General features: G+C 36.0%; 1 non-coding gene across 1 annotated transcript; it reads left to right on the top strand.

Moving 5' to 3' along the window:
- The first annotated feature begins 441 nt into the window (after positions 1-441).
- Positions 442-549, top strand: LOC131181757 (small nucleolar RNA R71). Its single transcript, XR_009150236.1, has one exon. It is a non-coding gene; the product is annotated as a small nucleolar RNA R71 (small nucleolar RNA).
- The last annotated feature ends 10,779 nt before the right edge of the window (positions 550-11,328 follow it).

Below are 11,328 nucleotides of genomic sequence, written 5' to 3'. Positions count from 1 at the left end.
TAAGTTTGAGAGTAAGGATTCCCCATTTGTTTGTTTCCATAATTACCAACATATGCAGCTTGCTCTCCATAATCTACTCCACAACTGGTTGTTCCTTCTGCATAAGCAACTTGTTGTGAACTTCCAGATGATGATGATGAACTAAACAACATACTCAAATCTTCCATCTTCTTAGCCAAAACATTTGTAAGTGCATCAAACTTTGCATTAATCATGTTGAATGGATCAAGGTCATACATTCCAGCAACTTGCCTCTTTTGAGTTGGAGCTGGTCCTCTTGGATTACTCCAAAGATGAGTGTTCTTTGCAATTTTCTCCAATAGCTCATAAGCTTCATCTTCATGCTTCATAATAAATTCTCCTCCTGTTTGAGCATCAATAATCCCTCTAATTGCAGGAGTAACATTAGTGTAAAAATTCTGATTTATCATCCATTTCGGAATGGCATGATGTGGGCATTGTCTCTCTAATTCCTTCCATCTCATCCATGATTCATAGAGAGTTTCATCTTCTCTTGGTCTAAAAGCTGTCATTTGATTCCGTAGTTCTTGAGTTTTTCCAGGTGGAAAATATTGAACAAGAAATGCATCAATGAGTTGCTCCCAATTTGTGATGGAGTTGTGAGGTAAAGAGTCAAGCCAATCAAGAGAACGGGAATAGCTTCAATCTTGCTGCATCATCAGATACTCCAGGTTGTTTTTGCATGTCGCAGATCATAGCAAACTTCTTTAGATGTGTGTGTGGATTTTCAGAAGGATGTCCTCCAAATTGAGAATTTTGAATCATTTGAAGAACTCCAAAATCCATCTTGTAGCTATTTGCATCAATTCTTGGTCTTGCTATGCTCTCTCTCAAATCATCAAAACGAGAAAAAGCATGATCCATCATACTTCCCCTAGGCACATTAGCATTTACAACTTCTTCACCTTGGGCTACATTTTCATTGTTTCGACCATTTCCAGCATTACCTCCACCAATTCTAATTCTTTCATCAGCCATGTCTGCTTCTAATTTAGTTTCTCTCAAAGCTTCTTTTCTTTTTCTGGTTTCTTTCTTGTTGGCTCTACAAAATTTCTTAATTTCAGGATTGAACAATAAGGATGTGTCACTTGTGCTTCTAGCTCTTCTCATAAAAGATTAAGAGTACCTGAAAAAGAACAAACACACACAAAATGAAAAGATAACAAAGATAAAACTAAAAACAACTAAAATAATCAAGAATTCAATCTTAAATAAACAACTCCCCGGCAACGGCGCCAAAAACTTGATGTGGCCCAACCGCAAGTGCACGGGTCGTACAAGTAATATAGAAAAGATATCGTTCCCACTAGGAGTTGTGTTAATGATTGAATTTTTGATATAAAAAGTTGACTAAATTGAACTATTTTTGAAATTAAAGCAATAAATTGATGGGTATTGGAGTATGAAGTTTATATGTGCAAAATTAATAATCTATTCAACTATGTAGAGATTTAACTAAATTTGCATCAAATTAAAATAAGCAAATTCAAATATGGCAAGATTTAAAAATGGCAAGTGATTAAATTTAATTAGAAATTAACAATGATGAAAAAGCGATTCCGGAGTTCGGGATTTTATTTTCAAGCTATTTTGGGATTTTAAATTGGTTATCCAATCTTGCGAAACTTACGGGTTTTAAGGAGATTAATTCTTAAATCCTTTGAATACCCTTTCGAGTGGGACAAAGAGTGCCTTAATCAATCTAATCCTACTTTCGTGGAGTTAGAGTTAATTAAGACCCATTAAGTTCTTTAATTAATCTGTGAATCCTCTTAATCCTTAGTCTATTTCTAGATCTAAGTTAATTAAGTCCAATTTCTTGATTATCTATCACAAGGCCTTCTCCTTTCGGTGCCTCAACCATGGATTAAGAACATCACTTAATGGGATCCTACACTAAGCATGTCATTGAGCACACAAGAAATGAATAAAACTCATTAAGACCACAAAATATGGATTACCCAATCAAAATCCATAAAATATCTTAAATATTACATCCCTTACTCCAGAATCAAAGTAAAACTACTCACTATCCATAATATTTACAAGATATTCTGATTTAATATGGAATTAAAGCTTTAATCTAAGCTAAGAAACAAGAAGCTCAACACTAGAAATGTAGAAAAAATGTAAGAAAAGAAAGAAATCTCCAAATCTGGTTGGAAATGGTGTGGGAGGTGATTGTGACTCTTCAGCTGCTGCCTCTCCTTTCCCTTTTCTTCTTCTCTTTCTTCCTCTCTTCTAAAATGGGAAATGGGGCTATTTATAACATTTTCTGACATGGAGCCCTAAAATGGTGTGTTTGAGGAGAGATTTTCTGAGGGAATCTTCTGCCAGCTCATTAATGAAATCTTTGTGGGACTGCATAAGTGGACTGCATAAGTCATGCAGTCCCTTATGCAGTTTTCGGCTGGTTTCTGGCTCACTTATGCAAAACTGCATGACCAAGCGCATAGGTTATGCATAATTCCGCGAGATTGCATAAGGGAGGCGTGAATCTGCATAAGCTATGCACACTCCTTATGCACAATTCGGCAGGTATTGGAACAGTGTTTCTTCTCCTTATGCAGATCTGCATAACTTATGCGGCAAGTTATGCGCAATTTGGCCAATGCATATTTCAACTTTGAAACTTGTTTTTGACATCTTTGGCTACAGAAGTCACTCCTCAATGGCAAAATTTCTTTTTAGTCCTTCAAAAACACCATTTTCCTACAAAACAAAGTAAAAATTACAAATTAATCCAAAATTGATAATTATGAAAAACTAACTAAATAACTAATAAAATTAGCTAAAAGTGACTAATAATCAAATAAAATAACTATGAAATTAAACCTAAATGATTATGCAAAATGTATGCATCAGGCATCAAAATTGTCTTGCACTTAAGCGTTCCAAACTTCTTCAATAAATCTTTGGAATACTTTTGCCGATGGAAAAAGAATCCTTATTCAGTACGATCGACCTCTAGACAAAGAAAGTGCTTCAGTTGTCCCAGTTCTTTCATTTGAAAACGGACTGATAAATTTTGTTTGCTTCGGAGAACTTCCTCCTCACAATCTCTTGTGATAATTAAATCATCCACATATACGAGCACGATAGCTAACTTCCCACCATTAGCTTTAACAAACAAGCTAGAATCTGCAGGTGTCATCAAATAACCACTATGGGTAAGAAATTCAGCAATCTTACCATACTAAGCCCTAGGTGCTTGCTTTAACCCATAGAGTGCCTTTCGAAGTTTACACACATACCTAGGATGATCTTGACTCTAAAAACCCATCGGTTGGTTCATGTAGATCTCATGATCCAATTCCCCATGAAGAAATGCATTCTTCACATCCAACTGCCACAACTTCCAATCCTTGCTAGCTGCAAGTGCAAGTAAGACTCGTATAGTTGTAAACTTTACAACTGGACTAAATGTTTCATCATAGTCTATTCCATATTGTTGAGAGAACCCTCGAGCTACGAGACGAACCTTGTGCCTCTCAGTTGATCTATCTGTGCTGCACTTTATCTTATAGACCCATTTGTAGGAAATAGGCTTCACATCTTTTGGCTTTGGCATGAGCTCCCAAGTTTGATTTCGTTCAAGTGCAGTGATTTCTTCTTCCGTTGCTTAAGTCCACTCCTTCTTCTTAACTGCTTCCTCAAACATCTCTGGTTCTTTTGTGTCTGCTTCTTCTACTATTGCCGCATTAGCATACTTGGGATTTGGCTTTGTGGTCCTTGTTGATCTTCTGAGTAGAGTTGATGCTTCTACTCCACTAGCCTCACCTTCTCCATTTGGTTGTTGATACACACCGGTCTGCCAAGGATTTTGGACTATGCCTTCTTCAATATCACCATTATCTGCATCTTCAGCTTTGCCTAACTTGATCTGGATTTGAGGAGATTCTAGCACATCCTTAAAAACATCTGATTCTGGCAGTACTTCCTTGTTTGACGACCACCACGAGGACGCTTCATCAAACACCACATTATAGGATGTATAACACTTCCCGATTATGGGATCACAACATCTCCACCCTTTTCTTTGACTGTCATATCCTACAAAAATACATCAAATATCCTTCTTGTCCATCTTACTGCATAAGTGATAAGGCATAAAAACATAGCAAACACATTCAAAAACCCGAAAATAGCCAACCGCAGGTTTCATGTTCCACAATTTTTCAAAGGGTGAAAGGAAAAATAACCTTTGTTGAGGAAGCCTATTGATCACGAAGGCTGCAGTCTTCATTGCTTCCACCCAAAAACATCTCGGAACATTCTTTGCATAAAGCATACTTCGACATATTTCTGCCAGATGCCTGTTCTTTCTTTTTGCTATGCCATTTTGCTGCGGAGTGCTGGAGCATGTAAACTGATGGCATATACAACACTTTCGAAGGAAGTCAGAAAACTCATCTGAGGTATACTCTCTTCCATTGTCAGTGCGTAGACAACAAACCCTTTTACTGACTTTTGCTTCTACAACCTCTTTGAACTTTAAAAGAGTTTTAGACTTTTTCTTCATAAAATAAATCCACACATAGCTCAAAAAATCATCAATGAATGTCAACATGTACTTCATTCCATCAAAGGAGGCTTGTGTTAGTAGTATGCCCTAGAGCATATCATTTAGTATGTATCTTGCACATGTTTTTATTAATAAAAGGAATTTTCACTTTTCTGTTTACACAATATATTTATGTGTAATAGAAAAGTTCCATTGATATTTTGTTAGAAATTCTATTCTTAAGTTGTTAAGAATATGAGTGACAGTATTTCTAGCACAAAGTATCATAAATTGGTTCATAATCAAGGATACTTCACACAGGACATGACTTATCCAGAAATATTGTATTCATGTTTGTTCCCATTGTATTTATATGAGATATAAATAAGATGGAATGGTGAGTCTCATGCCATATAACAAACATGATAGGCACTTATACATGATAAGTAGGTCGAACTGGTGACATTTATGACAAACACATGGAGTTTACTCTTGTCAATGCATTGCCATAAATCATATCAGTGCATATAATCTTTAGATCTGAGATAGCACAGTTATCTTGTATATAGGTAGTTTAAGTTTGATACTGCTTTCATACTTGTACTGTGTATGGGTATATGGGTATGTGTTGGCTCCTACTAGTTATATATGGAGGTAGGTGTTGATCAAGATGGAATCTGTTACCCTAAGTAAATAGGGATAAAATCCTATGTTCATTTAATTGTTCTTGATGTTTCAAGTTCCTGGCCAGGACATATAGATTCAATCAGAAAAGAGTTTCTTATGAGAAAATCTTTTTAATCAAGAACTAGAATTAAAAGAGAACATAATATTCATAGCAAATAGGGTTTGACATAAACCATAACTCCAGCTCAAATTGGGATTTTGTAACAGAGAGATTCTAGTGCATGGTAATATATGATTATAGGTTCATTTAAGGTAAACCTTATTTGTGACACCCCTTACCCGTGTACAGTATACCCGAGTAAGTAATGCCACACGGTGTACCGGCACACTCTAATATTCCTTAATTAATTTATATCATGCTTTTGAATATAACTTGTAAAATATAACTCATTTAAGTCATTTATTAAAATCATAATTTATTTGAGGTTCCGTAAATTTTAAAGAAAATCCACAGAGTAATGGCTAAAAATGGAGAAAAGCAGTTCTTGAACTGTTAAAAACACTTCCAATGAACAAATTCATTCATTCTCAACTCCAATATCATCACAAAGCTCAATATCAAGATCTCAACAATTTTTCAATTTCAGGTCTCAACAACCTTTTCATTTCTCAAACATCCATTTCTCAGGGTTCTCATATATAAACAACAATTAAATACTCAAATTATTTCCATACATAACCATAAATCTTTATTATTTACATGAACCTCAAAATACATTACATAAATCCCAAATACATATGAGAAAACAAATATTTAATTACAAAATGACAAAATGACATCTAATGTCCTACCAATGCACTGCAGGTGATGAGGTGACACGGACATCGTGCGTAAGCGCAAGATGGACTCACCTACCATGGTCTACTGGGCTCACGATCTGATCTCTCCGTACCTACGCGTGGCAAAAGCAACGCGCTAAGCAATAATGCTTAGTGGTGCAATAATATAATAAAAGAAAATAGCAAGAAATTTAATGTGTAGTGAATGTATATGCTTTATTTGTTTGGTATTTGTATATCATTTACTTTGTCCACTTTTATTCATTTGGTTGCCCCAAGTAACCTACACTAGACGACTGGGCTGGATAACGGGTAAACTGGCACTGGGTATCTAGTACCTCGGGCCGTCACACCATCGGTCACATATGTATCTCCGGCAGGCAATGTAATGACTACCAAGTCAGAATAATCTCAGGCACAAGGCCAAATCTCAATGCAAAGTCAGAATGGCTAAAAGCCATGAAATCACAAAATGGCATATTGCCATATGCAGTATTGCTAACTGAACCCTATTGGCATGCCAAACTATCCAAACCAATCATGTTAGGTATACTAGGGCATTTGAAACTTTTAAATTCTTAAATTTGTGCATTTCAAGTTTTGGTGTCACTATTCACCTCTTTGGTCAACAAAAATGTTGACTTTTGGATAGAAAATATATACATTGACTTTGGCACTCCCAACATACCACATTTTACATTTAAAACTTGTTAGAATTGGTCACCATTACCATTTCTAACTTAAAACCAAGAGGGCAGAAAATTTCAGTTTTGGAGACCCAACTTTACTGTTCCATTGGGCCCTGTTGCAGTCAGAATTTGAAGAAATGACAAACATGAAAGTTGTTCCTTATTTTGTCTAGTTGAATTTCTTTTTTTGAATCACTCCATTTGGAGTTTTTTAGCTCTAGATATGGCCCAAAGACCACAGCTGGCAGGATTCCCATTCTGCAGAAATTACCACATCTACAGTAACATGAACAATGGCTGCCATTGCCATTTGGGTTAAGTTCTGGCCATAGTTTGGGGTAGGTTCCTTCATGAAAGTTGTTTGTCTATGTCTTAACTTGTTGCTATAAAAATTTCAGGTCAATTGACTAAATCTACAGTGAGTTATGGCCAAATGAACAGTTACTGTTCATTTGGTCAATTCTGCAGGGGCTGTTGCAGTGTGTCCGGATTGGGGCCAAGTTTTGGTCCTCTTGCTTTGGTCTTTTGGGCATGGTTTCTTCAGCAAAAATGTGCCATTATAAGCCTAGTTTCATGTCCAATTGGCCAAACATCAATTGGACTAACACAGCCAAGGTTATGGCTGTGTAATTGGACTGAAATTTCAGTCCATTTCTGCTGTCCTAGGGCAGCTTACACCTTGACTTTGCCATACCATTTTTCAGTCCAAATTGTGGTCAACATACCTCAAATGGTCACTTATTGACCATTAGAGTGTTCTTTAATAGTTTGATAAGCCAAGTCAATTTTTACTTCTCAAAACCCTAGCTTCCAACCCATGAATCATGCAACACATCCCAATTAAGGTCATCAATCATTCATATGTCATTATCTAAGCTTGTATTTAGATTTTAGCCCAATAAAACTCATCAATTCCTCATCCTATAAGTGCTGGCCGAAATTTGCTTCTCAATTCCACACATGATTTTCTTCAATTTCTTAATTATTTATTCATTTTCAAACTAAATTTCAATAAGTAAACAAGATTAGGAAGTTAATATGCACTAACCTTATTTGATAAAATTCCCAACTTGTTAACCTTCACTTCTCCTCCCTTTTTTTTTGCTACTAAACACTTGATCAAGGTCTAAAATCAACTTTTAATGTTGGGAGCTAGGGTTTTTATGGTGAGAATTGTGGGAAATTTAAGCTTGGGAGAAGAAGAAAAATGAGGAAGAGAGAGTAGAGAGAGATTCAGCCATACATGCTAAAGGAAGAAGATGAATTGGTTTTTTTTTTTTTTTTAATTTATCTCTTTTTATCCTTTCATGAGTGCTTGCCAAGTTTTAATTGGGTGGAGTTTTTTTAATGACCTCATACTATGTCATTATTTGCATTATTTTGCATTTTCTTTTCTTTTCTTTCACTACTCATTTCAAATTTCATTTTTAACAATATTTATTCACATTTTAGATCATAATAATTATTTACTTAGCTGGACAAGTCGGCCAAAAATCACCTCTGAAGGCGAAATGACCAAAATGCCCTCCGTTTGGCTTAACGGGTCAAAATTGTCTGTACATATAGAAAAATTTTTCTAGGTATTTTCTTGGCATTCTAATGCCATGGGAACCTCAATGACCCTTCTCTGGAGTCCCAAAATTTATTTTATAATTTTTCCCCCGGGTCTAGGGCTCCTCGTTGCGAGAACCGCAACTTCCCTCCGGTTACCCATCGCTTGGGCACCGGCTCATTTGACTTGGTTGTATTTTATTTCTAAAATTTTTACTAGGTGTTTCTTATTAATATTTGAGTTAATTATGGTCCATCACTTAAGTTTAATTATTTTTCCGGACGTTCTAGCTGTCCGGACCGACACCGGTCACCGGAACAGTAGAATGTACGGAGTTGTTACCGGGAGGGTGTTACATTATTACTAGTTAGGTGGCTATGGCATGCTATGCTAGGTATTAACCATAGTCTATGAGGTGCCTAAAATGATTTAGAGAAATCATTTGTGGTAAGAAAGAGTTCTGATGATATTAAGAGTTGATATCATATCTCATTGCCAATTAGTGATGAGCCTAGTGAGTCACACACATACACAAGTAATCACCAAATTAAATGTGATTTAATTAATTAGTTAAAGAGTTTAATTAATTAATTAATTAGGTTTGGTTTGCAATTAGATTACAAAATCCCTAGCATGACTTGAAACTAAATCAATGTTATTGGATGTATAGTATAAGTTAAATTTATATTTGAAGTGTTTAAATATAAATTTAATTATGAGAAATTAATTAATAGAGATTAATTAATTAATTTATATTTGATATAAATTAATAAGAAGAAGAGAAATAATTATTTTGGGTTGAGAACTCAAAATTAAGACACAGGGATATTTTGGTCATTTCACAGGATGACATGTGGCACCATGAGTGGCATTACACATGAGCTTGCCAATTGTCTTTTAATCATGTAAGATGATTAAAATCAAGATTAAATTTAAGTTTGACACTTGGCACAATGTGATTAGGTCAATTAAACTGAGAGCCAATCAGAAAGTGACATGTAGCAAGGGTTTAAGTGGTGACCTAGCTATATAAGGGAAAAGATGAAAAGAAAAAAAATACAGACTACTATTTATTTCTTTTGTGCTGCCACCCAAGGAGTCCTCTTCCTCTATTCTTCTTCATCTCTCATCAATTCAAAGAGAATTACCAACATTCTCTTGAATTAAAAATACTAAAAATCGTTTCTAGTGTCCTGTATACATATGTAATCTCTCAAAAGGCAAAACCTTAATTTTTAATTGATTAGAAAGGCTTGAGAAGCTATTCAAGGCCTATCATTGGTGATCTTGGTGTGGACAAGCTAGAAGGACAATATCTGGTGTCCTAAGCGCATCCCAAAGGTGCCAAACACAACTGCAGTACATCAAAAAGTTAGTGCACTTGTTCTTGATCTAATCTAGGGTTCTAATGAATTAATCTGATAATTCTAAAATCTTAAATGACAAATGTAGATCCAAAAATATATTAAAAGTGTTTTAATATGTTGTTTATCATTGAAATCAAATAGATAAAAATGAATCTTGCATGATGCATGTGACCCTAGAAGAAAAATTTTTGAATTCAATGATCTAAACTTATGTTTTTCATGCTTCCGCTCCTTCAGCTTGCTTAATAGGTCCAAACACATCATAGTGAATTAACTCTAATGGTTCCTTCGCTTGAAATTTCAACTGCTCATATGGAAACTGGTGCGCTTTTCCATACTGACAGCCTGCACATATCGTATCTATTCTTACTTTAAGTTGAGGAAGTCCCTTCAGCATCGACCGCTTCATCATCACATCTAGCTTAGAATAGCTAACGTGGCCTAGTCGCATGTGCCATAAGTCTGCAGTCTCGTTCTTCCTTATTTTGTCTACATATGCAGTCTCTGCTATCATGACATAGACTGACTCTAATCTCCATCCCTTCATCATTGGCTCCTTTATAATCTCAAGATCGCGGTATACCTTCACATCTTGTGGACCAAATAGGACATAATGGCCTGAAGATGTTAATTGTGCTACCAAGAGAAGATTTTTCTTCATACCTGGGACATGGTAGACATTCTGGAGTGGCACCTCAGTAGCATTATATTAGGAACAAACCATCGTATTATCGATGTGAGCTATCGGTAACTTTGAGTTGTTTGCTATCACCACCACATGACTTCCCTTATACTCTGACAAATTCTGTACTTTTTCCCTGTCACTTGTCATGTGATTTGAGCAACCCAAATCAACGATCCAATCTTTCTCATAATCAATTAGATTAGATGTTGTTGCCGTAAGTGCTATCTCATCCTCTTCTGCAGCAAACAATGCTTTAGCATCCCATTCTTCTTCACTTTTTGAAGTAGCAGCATTGCTTTCCATGGTTCTTCTTTTCAACCAACACATAAACGCTGTATAACCTTTCTTGCCACAGTTGTAGCATTTCCCTTCAAACTTCTTGTCGTTACCTTGGTTCTTTGAAGCTCCTCTTGAACTAGTGCTCCCTTCGCCTTAATGATTCTTTGCCTTGCCTTGATTTCTTTTTAACCCATCGATGGCATGCTGCTTGGAGTTTCGCCTGCCCCTGTTAGTGTAAAGGGCCTCCTCTTTACCTTTTTGTGAAACTTCTCCCATTTGTTTCACCAATGCTTCTTGACCAGCCAATAAATTCTCGAACTCAATAAGTGATGGCTGATTTTGCCATCCTTGTACTGCAGCAATGAACCCTCTGTACTCAGGCTTCAAACCATGGATGATTATTTGTTTCATCCTAGTTTCACTAATTAGAGCTTGTGGATCCAATTCAAAGATCTCTCAGCATAATGACTTCACTTTATGGAAGTATTGAGCAATTGTCATGTCACGTTGTGCCAATGATAACAACTCGCTCTCTAAAAAGTTAAAGCCTAGTATCATTCTTCTTTGAAAATAGCTTGGCGAACGTATCCCAAGCTTCTTTGGGAGTCTTCACATCACGAATGTGCTCTAGCACTTCTTCTTCCACCATTGTTTTCAAAGCAAACATTGCTTTACCTGCTTTAATCTTCCATTTCCGCAACGTCCCACTTGGATCCTCTACTTCTGGTTGTGTCACCTCACTTCCATTTACGACCTCCCACAAG

The sequence above is a fragment of the Hevea brasiliensis genome, chromosome 7, assembly GCF_030052815.1.
Source record: "Hevea brasiliensis isolate MT/VB/25A 57/8 chromosome 7, ASM3005281v1, whole genome shotgun sequence".
NCBI lineage: Eukaryota > Viridiplantae > Streptophyta > Magnoliopsida > Malpighiales > Euphorbiaceae > Hevea > Hevea brasiliensis.
This window is presented reverse-complemented; position numbering and strand designations above follow the sequence as displayed.